Here is a 17518-nt window from a genome sequence, read left to right on the forward strand (position 1 = left end):
GCTAGAGTCCGATATAGTTGCCCTCACCCATCCCAGTAAAGCAGAGACTTTAACAACTTTTAACAACTTCCACCCATTGAAGGAACACCTGGGAGGCCGAGTGGTGGCACACCTGGCAGAGAACATGAGCTACAATGTACAAGGACCCAGTTTCAAACCCCTGGTCCCCACCTGCAGGGGGGAAAGCTTCATGAGAGGTGAAGCAGTGCTGCAGGTATTTCATTTACTCTCTCCCTCTGTATTTCTCCCTACTCTACAGCTCTTTCTCTATCTCTATCCAATAATTAAATATTGAAAAAAGCACCTGATTTCCACCAGTCCCCTGCGAATCCCAGTTGCAGGTACAACAGGGTGGACCACTACAGAGGCAGAAACATCTGGTTTAATTGTCATGATTGCCCTCTGGACTTAGATTTCATCGCCTTTATTTTGAAAAGGAAGACTCAGAAAGGTTTGCTCAAAGTCACAGAATAGCAGCGAGTGTTGGACCTGGGACTGAAGTCTGACCTATTAGGTGGAGAATATGTCTTGAGTCTGGGTGGTAGGATGCTCTTTCGATTTCTAGGCAAACCTCCCATTGTACTAAAGGGGATACTAAGGTGCACACAAGAGGGAAGAGGTGCAGGACCCAGAGATCCTGTCTTTTTTTTTTTTTTTTTTTTTTTTGACTCTCCAGCTTCCTTGTGGGGTCTACCACATAACAGGGCAGACTTAATTTCCCTGGGCCCTTAGGGTACATAAAACACTGTGGTTTGGGGAGCAATAAGGGACTGAGGAACTTAAGGCTGAAGAGAGCAAATGACTCACAAGGTTCTTCTGATGTCAGCAAGTCCATGCCTAAAAAAGCAGCCTCATGATCCACAGAATCTCTTTAATAAATTCTCGAGCTCTCTTGACTCCAACTTTAGAACCTATTTTGGTATAGGTTGAATGATTGGTAGTCAAATCTAGAACAGATTGTAAACTATAAATTAGAATGCTTCCACATAGATACAGATCTGTTGAATGCTGGATTGAGGAACGAATGAATGAATGGCTACCAGACAGATTTTGACCTCCCTTGACTACCACTCTGGTTTTCCTTCCACTACTCCATCACATCTGGTCAGATTAATTATCTTATCATGCCATGACTTTGCTCAAAAGCTCTCAGTAGCTCCACATTGGTTGGTTGAATAGCTACCTAATCAGTCTTAGCTCTGAGCTGGTCTCCTTACAATAAACTCTTAAAAAAAAAAAAGAAAAAGGGGAGTCAGGCTGTAGTGCAGTGGATTAAGCGCACATGGCATAAAGTCCAAGGACTGGCATAAGGATCCCAGTTCGAGCCCCCGGCTCCCCACCTGCAGGGGAGTCACTTCACAGGCGGTGAAGCAGGTCTGTAGATGTCTCTCTTTCTCTCCCCCTCTGTCTTCCCCTCCTCTCTCCATTTCTCTCTGTCCTATCTAACAACGACATCAATAACAACAATAATAACTACAACAACAATAAAAAAACAAGGGCAACAAAAGGGAAAAATTAATTAATTAAATTTTAAAAAGTGGTCACTGAAGAAAAAAGTTAAAAAAAAAGAAAAAGGATTATTTCATTTATTTATTTTATGAGAAGGCAACCAGAATACTGTCCAACTTTGCCTTACATGGTGCTAGGAATCTGGATCAAGTTTAAGGCCTCAGGCATGCAAACCTTCTCCTCTATAGCAAACCTATCTCCCCCTCAAGCTTGATGAACCTTTCAAAATACAAACCATGCCACTCTTCCCTCGGAGGCTCCCTATCACCCTTGGAAAAACAAAAAAACAAACAAATAAACAAAAAACAGATTCTGCCACAATGTCTTTACTACAAGGTTTGTTTGATCTGGATCTTCTTCCCTCTTCCCAACCCCATCACCTGCCAGACACTCCCTGTTGTTCTGACTATAACTCATTGTATTGTCTTTCCTTTCCCACCTCATTCCTGCCATGCCAGGGCCTCTGCACATGCCCTCCTCTGTGCCAGAGACACCCCAGACTCAATTCCTTTTCATTCAAAAGCTTCTGTTTTTAGAGTTGAATCTAATGCTCCTGCCTCTATGCAGCCTTCCCAGAACCCCCCCCCCCCCCAGATTGGGTTAGTGCTCCCAGCTCTGCACTATGCATTCAGTTATGTGACACCTCTTCAGTGGTTGTCTCCTGCCCAGACTGTGAACTCCAAGTGGATAGGGATGTGGTTGTTACCATTGCATAACCAGTGCTAGAAGGAAGCCTGGTAGGGACTGGGCGGTGGTGCATCCGGTTGAGGACATGTTTTGGTGCACAAGGACCTGGGTTCAAGCCCCCAGTCCCCACCTGCAGGGGGAAAACTTTGAGGGGTGAAGCAGTGTGACAGGTGTCCCTATGTCTCTCTTCCTCTCTATCATCTCCTTCCTTCTCAATTTCAGGCTGTCTCTATCCAATAAATAAAGATAATAAAAAAATCAAGGAAGCCTGGTACACAACGTGCACTTAACAAGCACCTGCTGAATGACTGAATATAGGTGTCTGCTCACTGAAAATGATGTATGTAGGCTGGTCTGAGTGCAGTGGTGTTTACACTTAATTGATCACAGCCAGCTACAGATTTCTGGAAGTCGGGTGGTAGGGCAGAGGATTAAGCACACGTGGTGCAAAGCACAAGGACCAGCATAAGGATCCCAGTTTGAGCCCCGGGCTCCCCACCTGCAGGGGAGTCACTTCACAGGTGGTGAAGCAGGTCTCCAGGTGTCTAACTTTCTCTCCCCCTCTCTGTCTTCCCCTCCTCTCTCCATTTCTCTATCCAATGACGACATCAATAACAACAACCATAATAACTACAACAACAGTAAAACAAAACAAAAAAAAAAACAAGGACAACAAAGGGAAAATAAATAAATATTTAAAAAATTAAAAAAAAGAAAATAACGAATGTAGTCAGCCCCCTCCCTTTTTTTCCTTTTATCACTTTATGAAGGGAAGGACACATCGTTCATAGTATAGTTGTTGACAAGTCAACTCATTTATTGAGCATGTATTCAGTGTTAGGCCAGTGTTAGATGGTTTCTTCAAAACCACCATGAAGCCACCCCCATCTCATGGTGTACACAGACTACTTCAAAGAGGCAGGTACTCAACAGATAAAGAAGCAGAGCAGTGCAAAGCTTGCAGTGTTGTCCCGGAGTGTTTGTATTGGGGGTGTGTGGCTAGGTTAGGTGGGGGTAGTTAGCGGGGTGCCTGCAGGAGGAGGAGGTGACATTTCAATGTGTGGGGTGGGTGGGGTGAGGCAAGACTCCTAAGAAACAAAGAGCTTCTCCTCTACTTTGCTGGTTCACAGTCCCGGGCCCCCCAATCCTCCCTGCCTTTCTGGGCGGGGGCGAGGAAAGTAGAAGAGGCCTCTCGCGGGGCTTTTGAGGCTGTTTCGAAAGACCGAAGCTGCTTTCCACTGCAGCTGTGATTGGGCTCACTCTGCGTGGCGAGAGGCGGCGATTGCTTTGTGCACGGAGGCTGATTGTGGCCGGGCGATTGGCACCCACAGACCGAGGCCGCCAGGGTTTACCACGCACCCCCAGCACGGCGGCAGGCCGTGTGCAACGCGCCAGCCCAATCTCGCCTCCTATATTCAGAGTTGATTAGACGCTATTTCTGCCTGGATTTTCAGAAGGCTCAAGAGCTTTTTTAATCACTACAGTGGCTCATTACGGTTTTGCAGTGACACTCATGTCCTTCAGTTCTCTTCTCAGATTAGATTCTATAGTCAGATGAATATTGGATGATTTCATTACATACAAATGCAATCAACAGTTTTGCATAAATTTCTTCTCTTTTCTTGAGTTTCAATTGACCCCAGCACCCATGGTGGCAGGCGCGATCCACATGCAAATGAGCTGGGTTTGCAGCCGCAGAGAGGGGCCTGGAGGAGGCTGCACTTGCACCAGCTTGGGGAGGGAAGCCAGCCTTCGATTGCTCAGGCTTTGGGAGAGGTGCCTGGGAAGATGGGGCACCGCTCCAGGGAGTAACTTGTATAGCCGAGGGCACCCCCTTTTGGGGTGATGTTCCTGCATCTGAACTGAGACACAGGGGTGCTCAGAGTGGGACAGAGGATAGACTGTGGAGTGCCCGCCAGGGTGTGCTCAGACCACGGGGGGGGGGGGGGGGGGCGGGGAGGGGGCAGTGGGTGTTTGGCAGGTGCTGCAGAAGCAATTCAATAGCTTAGCAACCTGTAGGGTCTTAACAGCACATTCCTGTAGGCTGTTAACTCTAAGCCAATGCATGCTGTTCCATAGTCATCACTGTTATTTCTTCTGAAAGGTGTACACTGTGGTCATGCGGACAATTGGTGAAGGTGGAATGCTAGCTCAAGGAAGACGGGACAGTTTGGATATTGGCAACCGTCCTTACAGCACTTGCCTCCCCTCTTTTTTCTTGCCTTTCTCTCTTCTCCCCTCCCCTCTTCTTTTACCCTCTCTTCCCCTCCCTTCCCCTCTCCTTCCCTTCCTTCCTCTCCCCTCCCCTCCTCTCCCCTCTCCTCCCCTCCCCTCCCCTCCCCTCCCCTCCCCTCCTCTCCCCTCCTCTCCCCTCCCCTCCCCTCCTCTCCCCTCCTCTCCCCTCCTCTCCCCTCCTCTCCCCTCCTCTCCTCTTTCCCCTCCCCTCCTCTCCTCTTTCTCCTCCCCTCCCCCTCCCCTCCTCTCCTCTCCTCTTTCTCCTCCCCTCCCCCTCCCCTCCTCTCCTCTTTCTCCTCCCCTCCCCCTCCTCTCCTCTCCTCTTTCTCCTCCCCTCCCCCTCCCCTCCTCTCCTCTTTCTCCTCCCCTCCCCCTCCCCTCCTCTCCTCTTTCTCCTCCCCTCCCCCTCCCCTCCTCTCCTCTCCTCTTTCCCCTCCCCTCCCCCTCCCCTCCTCTCCTCTTTCCCCTCCCCTCCCCCTCCCCTCCTCTCCTTTCCTTTCCCCTCCCCCTCTCCCCTCCCCTCCCCTCCTCTCCTCTTTCCCCTCCTCTCCTCTCCCCTCCCCCTCTCCCCTCCCCCCTCCCCTCCTCTCCCCTCCCCCTCTCCCCTCCTCTTTCACCTCCCCTCCCCTCCTTTTTCCCCTCCCCTCCTCTTCTCTTTCCCCTCCCCTCCCCTCCCCTCCCCTCCCCTCCCCTCCCCTCTCCTCTCCTCTCCTCTCCTCTCCTCTCCTCTCCTCTCCTTTCTTTTCTTTTCTTTCTTCCTTCTTCTGAGTGGAGGGGCAAGGTAGTCTCAGGATTGGGTGTCTGAAGAACCAATTGTCTCAGGACTGAATCCTTCCCACCACATTTCTCCTGAGAAGTCTGGCAGTGTTTGTTCACTCTTAGAGCTGAGGAGCTCTCTCTCTCTGTGGGGAGAATCTTCAGGTGATGAGGTACTTTCTTTGACCCTTCTGCCCTGGCCCTGTGTTTTGGGCCCACTGTCCACTTCTGCTCCCCTGGCCTCATGGCACACTGAGGTCATCAGTTGTGACTTTGCTCTGCTCGAGTCCCCTTACCTAGGGCTGGTCTTCTCCCCCAACAGTAACCTCCAGCCACCACCCCAGATGCTCCTGGTTAGTGTGATGGTTCACAGTCCAGGCTTGAATGTAGTTCAGACATGAGGCCTGGAGATAATGTAGGCAAAGGTGTGTGTGGTCAGGGACCCAGAACTAAGTAACATCTGTGCCCCCTCATGGCAGAGGATGGGGAAGGAAAGTTGGGGGCCAGAAGTTAAACCCGAGGGACTTCCAGGACAAGGTTTGACATGTCAAACCTTAATTCCTGAAGTAGGTTCCTTATAAAAGATCTCCACATAAACAAAGACATGCCACACACCATGTAGGGGGTCAGGGACCCAGAGAGAGGCATGGGAATCCATCTGGGTTGTGATGGGAGCCATAATAGATATCCCATATCCAGAAATGAATACCACCACAGCATGGGCACAAATGAGTCATTCTTGCTGCCATAACCCCAAGCTGGGCTCCTTCTACTGCTCACAGCCCCCTAGATGACGATTATAAAGATACAGGGGGGAGTCGGGAGTAGCGCAGCGGGTTAAGGGCAGGTGGCTCGAAGCGCAAGGACCTGCAGAACGAACCCGGTTCGAGCCCCCGGCTCCCCACCTGTAGGGGAGTCGCTTCACAGGCGGTGAAGCAGGTCTGCAGGTGTCTCTCTTTCTCTCCCCCCTCTGTCTTCCTCTCCTCTCTCCACTTCTCCCTGTCCTATCCAACAACAATGACAGCAATAACAACGATAAACTACAAGGGCAACAAAAGGGAAAATAAATAAATATAAAAAAATTGGAAAACAAAGATACAGGGCTGTGGACTGAGACCTTTCCTTCACCATTCTGTCCTCTGTGCAGTCACCAAGATGCCATCTTCCCTGCGTAAGTGGGTTTCCCATGTTGCCTGGGCATCTGCCTTCTTTCGCTTCTCCATTCTCCCTTTCCCTAGGCTCTTCTCTTAATCCGGACCTCTGCGCTTCTCTCTTCTGTCTCTTCCTATCTCTATCTTTGGGTCTTTCTCTCTCTTCTCTGTCCCTTGATGTTCTCTTATTAGGAAATAAGCATTATCACCTCCATCTTGCTTTTCACATATATGCTTTTAAAAAAATACTTTATTTTATTTTTGAGAGAGATGGAGAGAGAGAGATACAGAGAGAAACACCAAAGCACTGCTCAGCTCTGGCTAATGGTGGTGTGGGGAATTGAACCTGGGACTTAGGAGCCTCAGGCATGAAAGTTTGTTTGTATAACCATTATGCTATCTTCCCTGCCCCCATATAAACACTTCTTAAATTCTCTCACTTCGCACTTTTGCCTCATCTCCTAATACTAAAGGATATTAAACTGGGATCCTGTCACATAGACTTCTAGAAAATAAAATTAAATAAAATAAAACTAGGAAACTGTCATGCAGACCTCTAGAAAAGGTATTGCTTAATATCATCTCAAGGGACATGTGCAAGGGACACACCTCCAGGCCCTGGTAATTCATTCTGTGTGACATTATCCCTTCTCACCCACTTTCCCACTACCCTTTATAAATCCTGAGTTAACCTGACAGTAAGATTTTTTTTAATTTTAATTTTATTTTTTGGTTTAAAAAAGATTTCTTAACGTTAGGGCTAGAGAAAGAGAGAGGGAGAGAGAGAGAGAAAGCGAGAACACTAGAGCATAACTCTGACACATGCAATGCTGCGGATTGAACTAGAGACCTCATATTTGGGAGTCCAGAGATCTAGCTACAACACTAGGCCGCAAGATGGTTTTTTGAGATATGTGTCTGTTATCTTCTCAGGACCCTGAATAGACCTGTTTTTCTTATACCAACTTATTTATTTATTTGATAGAGACAAAGAGAAATTGAGAGGGAAGGGGTCAGAGAGAGATGGCGAGAAGCAGAGACTAAGGGGCTGGGCAGTGGTGCACCTGGGTATGTGCACATGTTACCTTGAGCAAGGACCTAGGTTCAAGCTCCCACTCCCCACTTGTAGATAGTAAGCTTCACAGTGGTAAAGCAGGTCTACAGCCCCCCCCTCCTCTCTGTCTCTTCCTCCTCTCGCAATTTCTCTCTATTCTTTCAAATAAAGGGGGGGGGAGGAATGGAAAAAATGGCTGCTGGGAGTGGTGGATTTATTGTGCAAGCACCAAGCCCCAGTGATAACCCTGGTGGCCAGAGAAAGGGGTGGGGGGCAGAGACCGACCTACAGCACTGCTTCACTGCTTCACTGCTTATAAAACTTCCCAGCTTGTAGGTGGGGACTGGGAGCTTAAACCCAGGTCCTTGTGCACTGTGACATGTATACCCTATTGGATGCCCCACCTGACTCTCCTTATACTAACTCTTAACTCTCTACTGATTGATCTTCTGGCAGAGAGAACTTTCAGCTATATATATTCTTTCTATCTATCTATCTATCTATCTATCTATCTATCTATCTATCTCACTCAATGGCTATCTCTCTCCCCTTTTCCCTTTGCCAGGCTATCCATGTACCTTTGCTTGCAATGGCTCCTATTACCAGGGCTGACCTCTGCCTGGGATCAGGAGATCTGAGCCCAAGGGGCTATCCCTTTCTGAGCTGTAACCTTGGAAAAGAGGAGGTTGGAGCAGACAGCATGGAGCATCGATTTCCTTTCCATCAAAGAAAGCCTCATTCATCACAGAGCCCTTTTCACTCACTTGGAAGAGGAAGCCAGACTTTGGCAGTGGGAAGGGGTGCAGAGTTTGACTCCCCAAACACCATAGGGTCATCCTAGTCAGTCCCTGTCTTTATGCTGGTTGTCCACCTGCTACATCTGTGGTAGCCACTCCCTCCCTCACCCAGGGTGGTTCCCTGCCTGCCCTGCCTCCAGGCCCCTTCACTCCCCCAATCCAGTGGAAGAAAATATGATCCCCACTTACCTCATCACTGACTCTCCAGTGCCTACTCACCCCTCTCTCACCCAGGCATGTGGGGGTGCTGCTCTCCTCAGAGTGCTCTGTATCCTGCCCTGTGCCTTGATGCTGGTTAGAAAAAGGACTCAGGGAGTTGGGTGGTAACACAGCAGGTTAAGCTCAAGTTGCACAAAGCTCAAGGACTGTCTTAAGGATCCTGGTTCGAGCCCCTGGCTCCCCACCTGCAGGGGAGTCGCTTCACAAGCAGTGAAGCAGGTCTGCAGGTGTCTATCTTTCTCTCCCCCTCTCTGTCTTTCCCTCTTCTCTCCATCTCTCTCTGTTCTATCCAATAATTATGACAACAATAATAACTACAAAAACAATAAAAAAAACAAGGGCAACAAAAGGGAATAAATACATAAAAAAGAAAAAGAAAAAGGACTCGAAGGGGTGGTGCCTCTGGGCCAAATGACTTCCTTGAGCATCAGGGAACTTCTCTTTTCCAGTCTCTTGGAAACAGAGCTGGCAGTCAGCTGAGGTAAAGAACAAACACCTCATCACAGACCCCTTGCAAGCGTCAACCCGGCTTTGACCTAGCATGTTATGATTGGGCCCTCCTCAATCACTATCGAACAGGCCATGGCCGGTGCGCCACTATGTTCCATTGCTGGGGAGCCAGAGATGACCTGAACTGGCCCTGCGGCTACAGACAGACCCACATAGTCAATGACTGCCACCTCTCCAGATTCAAAGGAGGTCTCGAAACTTTACATCAGGCTCAACCTGATGCTGTTGACTGGCTACGGAAGAAGGGCAAACGCTAGAAGAAGAAGGGAAGTGAAAAACCCACATCTCCCCTGTGGAGACTAGAACTGCAGCCCTCACCTTCACAGCTGAAGAAGAAATGAAAGAATTTGCATGGAATAGGAGAATATATAATGAGAGCATGAGGACAGGAGTGGGGAGGGTGGACTTGGGCACCTTCCCACTGCTCCCCATGGTACCATGATCTTACTTGGTTTAATATTTGGTTTTTAATAAATGTTGCTTCCTTAGCCCCAATGATGGATTAGTTTGTATTGTTGGTGGGCTGACAAAATAAGATGTCTGTAAAGGTTTTTCTATTTTTGTAGGTGCCATTTCATCATGTGTTAGCTGTGTCATCCCAGGAAAGCAATTTAAACTTTCTGAACCTCATTTCCTGCTCTATGCATTGCAGTTAGCACTCTTTCCCTTATAAGACTAAGAGCACTGTGTGAAAGAAAGCATCTGACACAAAATTAGGAATAAGCTAAATGGATTGCAAAACATTTGTATGAATGAATGAATGAATGGGTGAATAATGAATGAATAGTAGAATCTAGACAAGTAGAAGTAGAGCATGGAAAAGGAATGCTCGGTGTCAGGGGTGACCCAAGCAAAATGAATGAGGGGAGAAATCCTAGCAAAGGAATAAGGAGCTATTGGATCAAATACAAAATCCTGAAGTGGAAAAAATCCTTGGGGGAGGAGCCTGGACAGGTCTGGCAGTCTCCTGGGCCAGGATCCTCCTGTTTTATTGTTATTTTTTTTAATACTTCTCTAAAGATTTTATTTATTTATTCAAGAGAAAGATAGGAGGAGGGACAGAAAGAACCAGACATCACTCTGGCACATGTGCTGCCAGGGATTGAACTCAAGACCTCATGCTTGAGAGTCCAAATGCTTTATCCACTGCGCCACCTCCCAGACCACATTATTGTTAATTTTTATTTGAGCATCTCTGAAGCCTCACATGCAAGTCATATGCTATATCACTGAGCTATATTCTGGGTCCTCTTACTGTTTGATTCTTATTTTCTTAATATGTACTTATTTATTTAGTGGAGAGAGGGAGCTGGAGCACCATTCTGATATATATATTATTTGGGATCGAGCTTGGGGATCTCAAGCTTGAAGTCCTGTGTTTTACTGCTCTACCACCTCTCAGGACACTTGTGACCTTGGCCTTGAACATGGTTTTTTAATCTAGTTATATATATATGTATATATATATATATGTATATATATAATCATATTAGAAGTTGAGTCTCTTATCTACAAGCTATGAAGTCAGATGGTCTCAGAGCATTTCTTTCTTCTTTTTTTTTTTTAGTTTTCTTTCTTTCTTTTTATTTTGATAGGACAGAGGGAAATTGAGGAAGCCAGGTCTTTCTGCATGGTGATGTGTGCACTAAATCAGATGCACCACTGTCCAGCCCCTTGAAGATACATATTCCTTTTTAAAAATTTTCATTGTTATTTATATTTATTTTATTATGATTATTATTTTTATTAGTGATTCAATATTGATTTGCAAAATTACATGTTAACAGGGGTATAATTCCATACCACCAGAGTTCTGAATCCCAAATCCCTCCATTGCCAACCACTGTGGTTCTCCCAAGGTTACAGACATGGGTTAACCATCATGTCTACAAATATTTGTCTACATTTGTACATAATTGCCCTCTTTTTTCTTCCAGGTTCATTCCTCTCTTACCCTCCAAGCCACTCATAACATCACTACTAAATCCAAATGTCCCTCTTCTTTTCCTCCTCTTTCTCTGGGACCTGATGGAGCTGGAGTTTAGAGCCCTCTTATCTCCTTCTTGCTATCACTTCTCCCACACTGGGAGTATGGCCATAGTTTTTAGGGTGCAGAATGTAGGAGTTCTGGCTTCTGTAATTGCTTCTCCATTGGACATGGGCATTGACAGTTTGATCTGTACCTCTAGTCTGTTTCTCTCTTTCCCTAGTGGGGCTAGAGCTCTGGAGAGGCAAGGTTCTAGGACATACTGGTGAGATCATCTGCCCAGAAAAGTCAGGATAGAATCAAGGTAGTGTCTGCAACTTGTGTCTGGAAGGTAGCAAGTAGGACATAAAGTAAGACAAAATGGTTAATGAGCAGGAACCAAAAAGTAGGAACAGAGCAGATGAGATTAGGCATCTTAGTGTAGAAGAAAGCAAGGAAGTCTATTTTAGGCATATTCCTAGGGGCATACAACTATGGTAGTTTTGCTTGAGTTTGATAGCTAGCATGAAGTTGGATTAAAAATACTGTATGAGAAAAATGGTGCTAGAGTAGAGAAAAGGGATATAAAATCAGATTAGGGCAGGAGTAGTTCCCATTCTTGAAAAAACATTCTGTGGATAACATTAACTATTTACCACCATCCACCTGACCCAAGGCCAATATATATTTTATATTTATTTATTTTCCCTTTTGTTGCTCTTTTGTTGTTGTTGTTGTTGTAGTTATTATTATTATTGTTCTTGATGTCTTCATTGTTAGATAGGACAGAGAGAAATGGAGAGAGGAGGGGAAGACAGAGAGGGGGAAAGAAAGATAAACACCTGCAGACCTGCTTCACCACTTGTGAAGTGACTCCCCTGCAGGTGGGGAGTGGGGGGCTCTAACTGGGATCCTTACGCTGGTCCCACTTGTGCTTAACCTGCTGCACCACTGTTTGACTCCTGGGCCCATATATATTTTCTATTTAGCACTAGAGCCTGTGTAACCTCTACATCCCTATTGGTCTGAGCTCACAGCTCATGGTCACAGTTGGGAATATTGTAGACTGCACTCATTTTAGTACCAGTCTTCCTCAAGTAGCAGGGCAGGATACTCCAGCCTCCCTTCAGAGATAGGACATTCCGTATCCTCTCTTCTTTATGGTGAGAGCAAGGTCCTAGAAAGGCCCACAGGAGGGCTTATGATGATGTTCCTGATGGAAATGACCAGTGGTGGTGCAGAGAGGGATCCATTAGAGGCGTAAGCCCATCATGTTTGTGTGGGAATCCCAGGGTTCCCTAACTAGGGCCCCAGAATACGAGGTGGTGTGTTATTGACCAAAAGGGCCATTCTTAAGTGAGCCTGTCTCTTGCTCTTGTCCAACTTTTGTAGTCCTCTCTTTTTCTGATGACCTTAGACTTTGTCCCAGTTGTTTAAGCATTGAGTGTCATTTGTTGAGCACAGCTAGAATTAGTTTTTTGAGATCTGTCTTCTTTGGGCCTTTCTGTTAGATTGCTAAGCTAATTTGGTCTGAGTCTAATCAATTAGAGAATTTATGCTGTCTTTAGGCACTACAACTAGGATTCCAGGTTTATTAGGTCTAAGTCTAATCATCAAGGACTATTGAATACTATTACTCTGAGTTACATAATTTCCCCTTGCTTATGGATACATGTACATCTATACTCTCAGTACCCTAAATGCTACCCCATATCTATTATCTGTGACTTTGTTAGATGATGTGCCATCTAATGTGGATGTAGGTAGTTCCATGTGTTAGGGAAGATCTCACCAGGTTTGAAGGGTTGTGAGGTTGACATCTCAGGCCCAGTATCTTTGGTTACAGTCCACAGTAAGAATTTAGTAGCAGTGGGAGTCGGGCAGTAGTGCAGCAGGTTAAGTGCATGTGGCGCAAAGAGCAAGGACTGGTGTAAGGATCCCAGTTCAAGCCCCCTGCTCCCCACCTGCAGGGGAGTCGCTTCACAGGCTGTGTAGCAGATCTGTAGGTGTCTATCTTTCTTTCCCTGTCTCTGTCTTCCCCTTCTCTCTCCATTTCTCTCTGTCCTATCTAACAACAATGACAACAACAATAATAACTACAACAACAGTAAAAAATAAGGGCAACAAAAAGGGAAAATAAATAAATATTTAAAAAATTAAAAACAAAAAGAATTCAGTAGCAGCATGATAGTAGCAATGCTAGTAGCAATTAGTTGAGGTTACCAGAGGTGGTATGGTGGTAGGCAATCAGAGAGAAGAAATATCAAGAAGTATGGGTATAGTCTTAGAGGTTCCAGGGGAATGCAAGGGTAGTCTTAGAAAGAGTCTAGAATATCAATAATTTATTAATATTGCCAGGTTAGTCGGGGGGTTGTTTTCTATGATAATCCAATGGTTAGCATCTATAGTAATATACCTGACATCACTATGCTTTGTGATGTCTGCACATCTTTGTATTCTAGATACTGACAGGATCAGGTGGTCTTGATATGTCTGGCCTCAAGTTGTAGTTGACTTAGATGTTTAAAAAACTATATATGCAGATATATTTTTAGAGCTCCTTCAATATTTTAACCCATTGTCAAAGTTTGGCCATCTTACAGATAGAAGATATTAAATGCTTAGGCTAAAGCAAATATTTGTATTTAGGGCTATGGTCTAGGCAGTAAGAGAACTTGAAGTATTAAATATATTTCCCCCCTAATATGTGGACTGACTACTCCCTTCCCCAAGTACATATGTTTCTATAGTCTGTGTTCCACATATGAGTGAAGTTTTCCTTCATTTCCTTATTTACTTGACTAAGCATGATCACCTCTAGTTCCATCCCTTTGTCCCATATAATCTTTTCAACTTACTGAGTAGTATTCTATTGATTGTGTGTCCCATAACTCCTTTTTAAAAAAATCATATTTTCTATTAATAGTAGGTTAGATTTTAAGGTTACAATGTATAGCTCTAAACTTCATTCACCACTGAAGTTCTATCTCCTGACCCTTTTACCTCCCAAAGATAACAGCCATATTTCTCACAAATCTTAGGGATAGTTTGTTTGCTTTTTTTTTTCTTTCTCCAAATTCATGTGTCTTCAATCTCTAGATTCCACATGTGAGTGAAACCATCATATGGTAGTTGTCTTTCATTTCTTTACTTATTTTGCTAAGTATAATCACTTCTAGTTCCATCCATTTTATCCCAAAGTATACAATAGAACCTTTTATTGCAGAGTAGTATTCTATGGAATATACATTCTGTAACTTTTCTTTTCTTCTTCTTTTTTTATTATTTATTTATTCCCTTTTGTTGCCCTTGTTGTTTTTTATTGTTGTAGTTATTGTTGTTATTGTTGCAGGTGGGGAGCTGGGGGTTCAAACCGGAATCCTTACCTTGGTCTTTGTGCTTTGTGGCACATGCACTTAACCCACTGTGCTACCACCCAACTCCCGTGTTCTTTTTTTTTTTTTTAACTAGAGCACTGCTCAGCACTGGCTTGTGGTGGTGCACGCAATTGAATCTGGGACTTTGGAGGCTTAAGCATAAGAGTCTCTCAGCATACCCATTATCCTATCTCCCCCACACCATCCTATAACTTTATTCGGTCATATGTCAATGGAAAATTAGGGTGCTGCCATATTTTGGCTATTGTGAATAATAATGCTGTGAACATGGGGGACACTTATATCCCTTTGAATGAGCGTTTGAGTGTCCTTTGAATAAGTGCCTAGGAGTGGTATTGCTGGGTCAAAGGTATTTCTATATTTATTTAAGGACACTCTATACAGCATCATTTTTTTTTTTCAGTTTCTCACACAAACACTGTTCTCCCTACTCTTCAGGCTGTTGTACTTGCTATGTATTCTGCCCAAAATATACACCCTACTCTCATCCCTTTCTTTTTTTTAAAGTTAGGATTATAAAATCATTAGTGATTTAATATTCATTTACAAAATTATAAGATAACAGGGTTATACTTCCACACCACCTTTCCTACCATCAGAGTTCTGTGTCCCCATTCCCTCCACTGGAAACTGCAGTAGTTCTCCCACGATCACAGATATGGCTTGACTTATTATTTCTATAGCTATGTATCTATATTTTTATATATTTGCCCATTTTTTATTTAATTTTTTAAAATTTATTTTAAAAAGGAGACATTAACAAAACCATAGAATAGGAGGGGTAAAACGCCACACAATTCCCACCACCAGATCTCCGTATCCCATCCCTTCCCTTGATAGCTTTCCTATTCTTTATCCCTCTGGGAGTTTGGACCCAAGGTCATTGTGGGATGCAGAAGATGGAAGGTCTGGTTTCTGTAATTGCTTCCCCGCTGAACATGGGCATTGACTTGGTCGATCCATACTCCCAGCCTGTCTCTCTCTTTCCCTAGTAGGGTGGGGCTCTGGGGAAGCAGAGCTCCAGGACATATTGGTGGGGTTGTCTGTCCAGGGAAGTCTGGTCAGCATCATGCTACCTTCTGGAACGTGGTGGCGGAAACGAGAGTTAACATACAAAGCCAAACATATTGTTGAACAATCATGGACCTAACGGCTGGAATAGTGCAGATAAAGTGTTGGGGGGATCCTCCATTTTGTAGATAGCTAGTTTAGTTATATTTCAAAGGGCCTGTAGCTATACTAGTTTTTTTTTTTTTTTCTCTCTGAGCCTGAAATCTGATATGCAGGTGGATCCAAGTTATTGTCTGGGGAGGTGATGTAATGGCTGGGAAAGGGGCAGAAAGCTGGATCAGGGAAGAGAGTAGCTTCCTAATATGGGGAAGGGGTATAAATATTGTTGACTGTAAACCTCATTGATTTGATTTGGTCTGGGGCCCATATTCAGCTTAGGAGCTTATGTGACCTCTGTATCCCTGTAGATCTGAGCTCACATTCTGTGGTAATGAGTAGGAACATTCTAAGCTGCCCCAATATCGACCCATCTTTCTCAGGTGGAAAATAGAGTTTGTTGTCCATCCTCACTTTGGAGGATGGAACATTCTCTACCTTTGTTGATCCAAGTTGAGGGCAAGGTCCTATGGTGGCCCACAAGGGGTCTATTTTGTTGTTCCTGATAGAGATGACCTGTAACAATCAAGAGAGGGATTTATTTGAGGTCTAGGCCTATCATGTCTGTTTGGGAATCTCAGGACACCCCAAATAGGGCCCCAGCTGATGGGGTGGTGTGATAGTGACTAAAGAGCCATCATTAAAGTACGCCAGTCTCTTGCCCTTATTCAACTTTTGCAGTCCTTGTTTTGCTAAGGTTAGCTTTGGAGTGAGTGAGAGAACTGTAATAGGAAGTAGGTGAGGAGGGTATCTAAGTATAAGTGGATACTATTTCATTAGGAACTTTATATTGACTCACTGCAGACTATTGTGTACTTTTGCTTTCAGGTATATATTTTGCCCTAATTTATGAATATATGTGAACATATGCTCTATCTCACGGGACCTGGTCTATATCTAGGTTTTGGGACTTTGTTAGGAAGTGAACCTCCTGGAATGGAATTAGAGAATACTATGAAAGGAAAGGTCTCACCCGAGTAATGAAGCTGAAGGGTTGTCATTCCGCACCTGAAGTCTCTGGACACAGTCTGAACTGAAGCATGCTGAGGTGGTACTCCTTGCATTGATTAGGTTGCAATGGACGGATGCAACATTATTTGGTATGAATTGAGAGAAGCATGCAGGAAAGTGCGTCCCACCCTAAGGTTCCAGGACTGGGGGAAATATAGGCTCTATAGTGGAAATGTGAGGTTCCTGCTATCTTAAGGGTTCAAGAAGACAATAGGTAGTTATTATTATAATCACATTATTTGGTAATTGGGTTAACTTTGAAAAATACCTTTGTTAGTATTTGCTGTATAATACCCAATATCACCATAATTTATGTCCTTTGACATTATTTGTATATAGCTGTGCCACCAGTTGCTTCTGTTCTCCCTGGTCTAGGCTTTTGCGAGAGTCAACATATCAAAGACTCAGCCTATGTATTAAAAGACTCAGTCTGTGCTTTAAAAAGTTTCAGACATACAGTCAATTTCCCCCCTCTCATATTAATTAGTGATTTATATGACTACAAATTAATAGGAGTGTACATAAACACCATTCCCACCACCAAAAGACTGTGTCCCATCCCACCCACCCCACCCCACCCCACCCCCACCGTCCCAGGAAGCCAAATATCCACCCCCAACCTCAACCCAGGGTTTTTACTTTGGTGCCCTACTCCAGATTTAGTCAAATCCTGCTTTAAGTTTTCCTTTCTGTTCTTCTTTCTCAACTTCTGTTGATGAGTGGGATAATCTCGTACTCATCTTTACTTTTTTACTTAGCTCACTTAACATAATTCCTTCTATCTCCGTCTAAGATGAGTCAGAGAAGGTGGGTTCATTGTTCTTAATAGCTGCATAGTATTCTTTTGTGTATATATATATATATATATATATGTATACCACAGCTTTCTCAGCCACTCATCTGTTGTTGGCCACTTGGGCTGCTTCCAGGATATAGCTATTACGAATTGTGCTGCTGCTATGAACATAGGTGTACAATATCTTTTTGCTTGGGTGTTATGGAATCCTTGGAGTATATCCCCTAGAGAGGGATTACTGGGTCATATGGAAGGTCCATGT

This window comes from Erinaceus europaeus, chromosome 10 (genome assembly GCF_950295315.1).
Source record: "Erinaceus europaeus chromosome 10, mEriEur2.1, whole genome shotgun sequence".
NCBI classification, from domain to species: Eukaryota; Metazoa; Chordata; class Mammalia; order Eulipotyphla; family Erinaceidae; genus Erinaceus; species Erinaceus europaeus.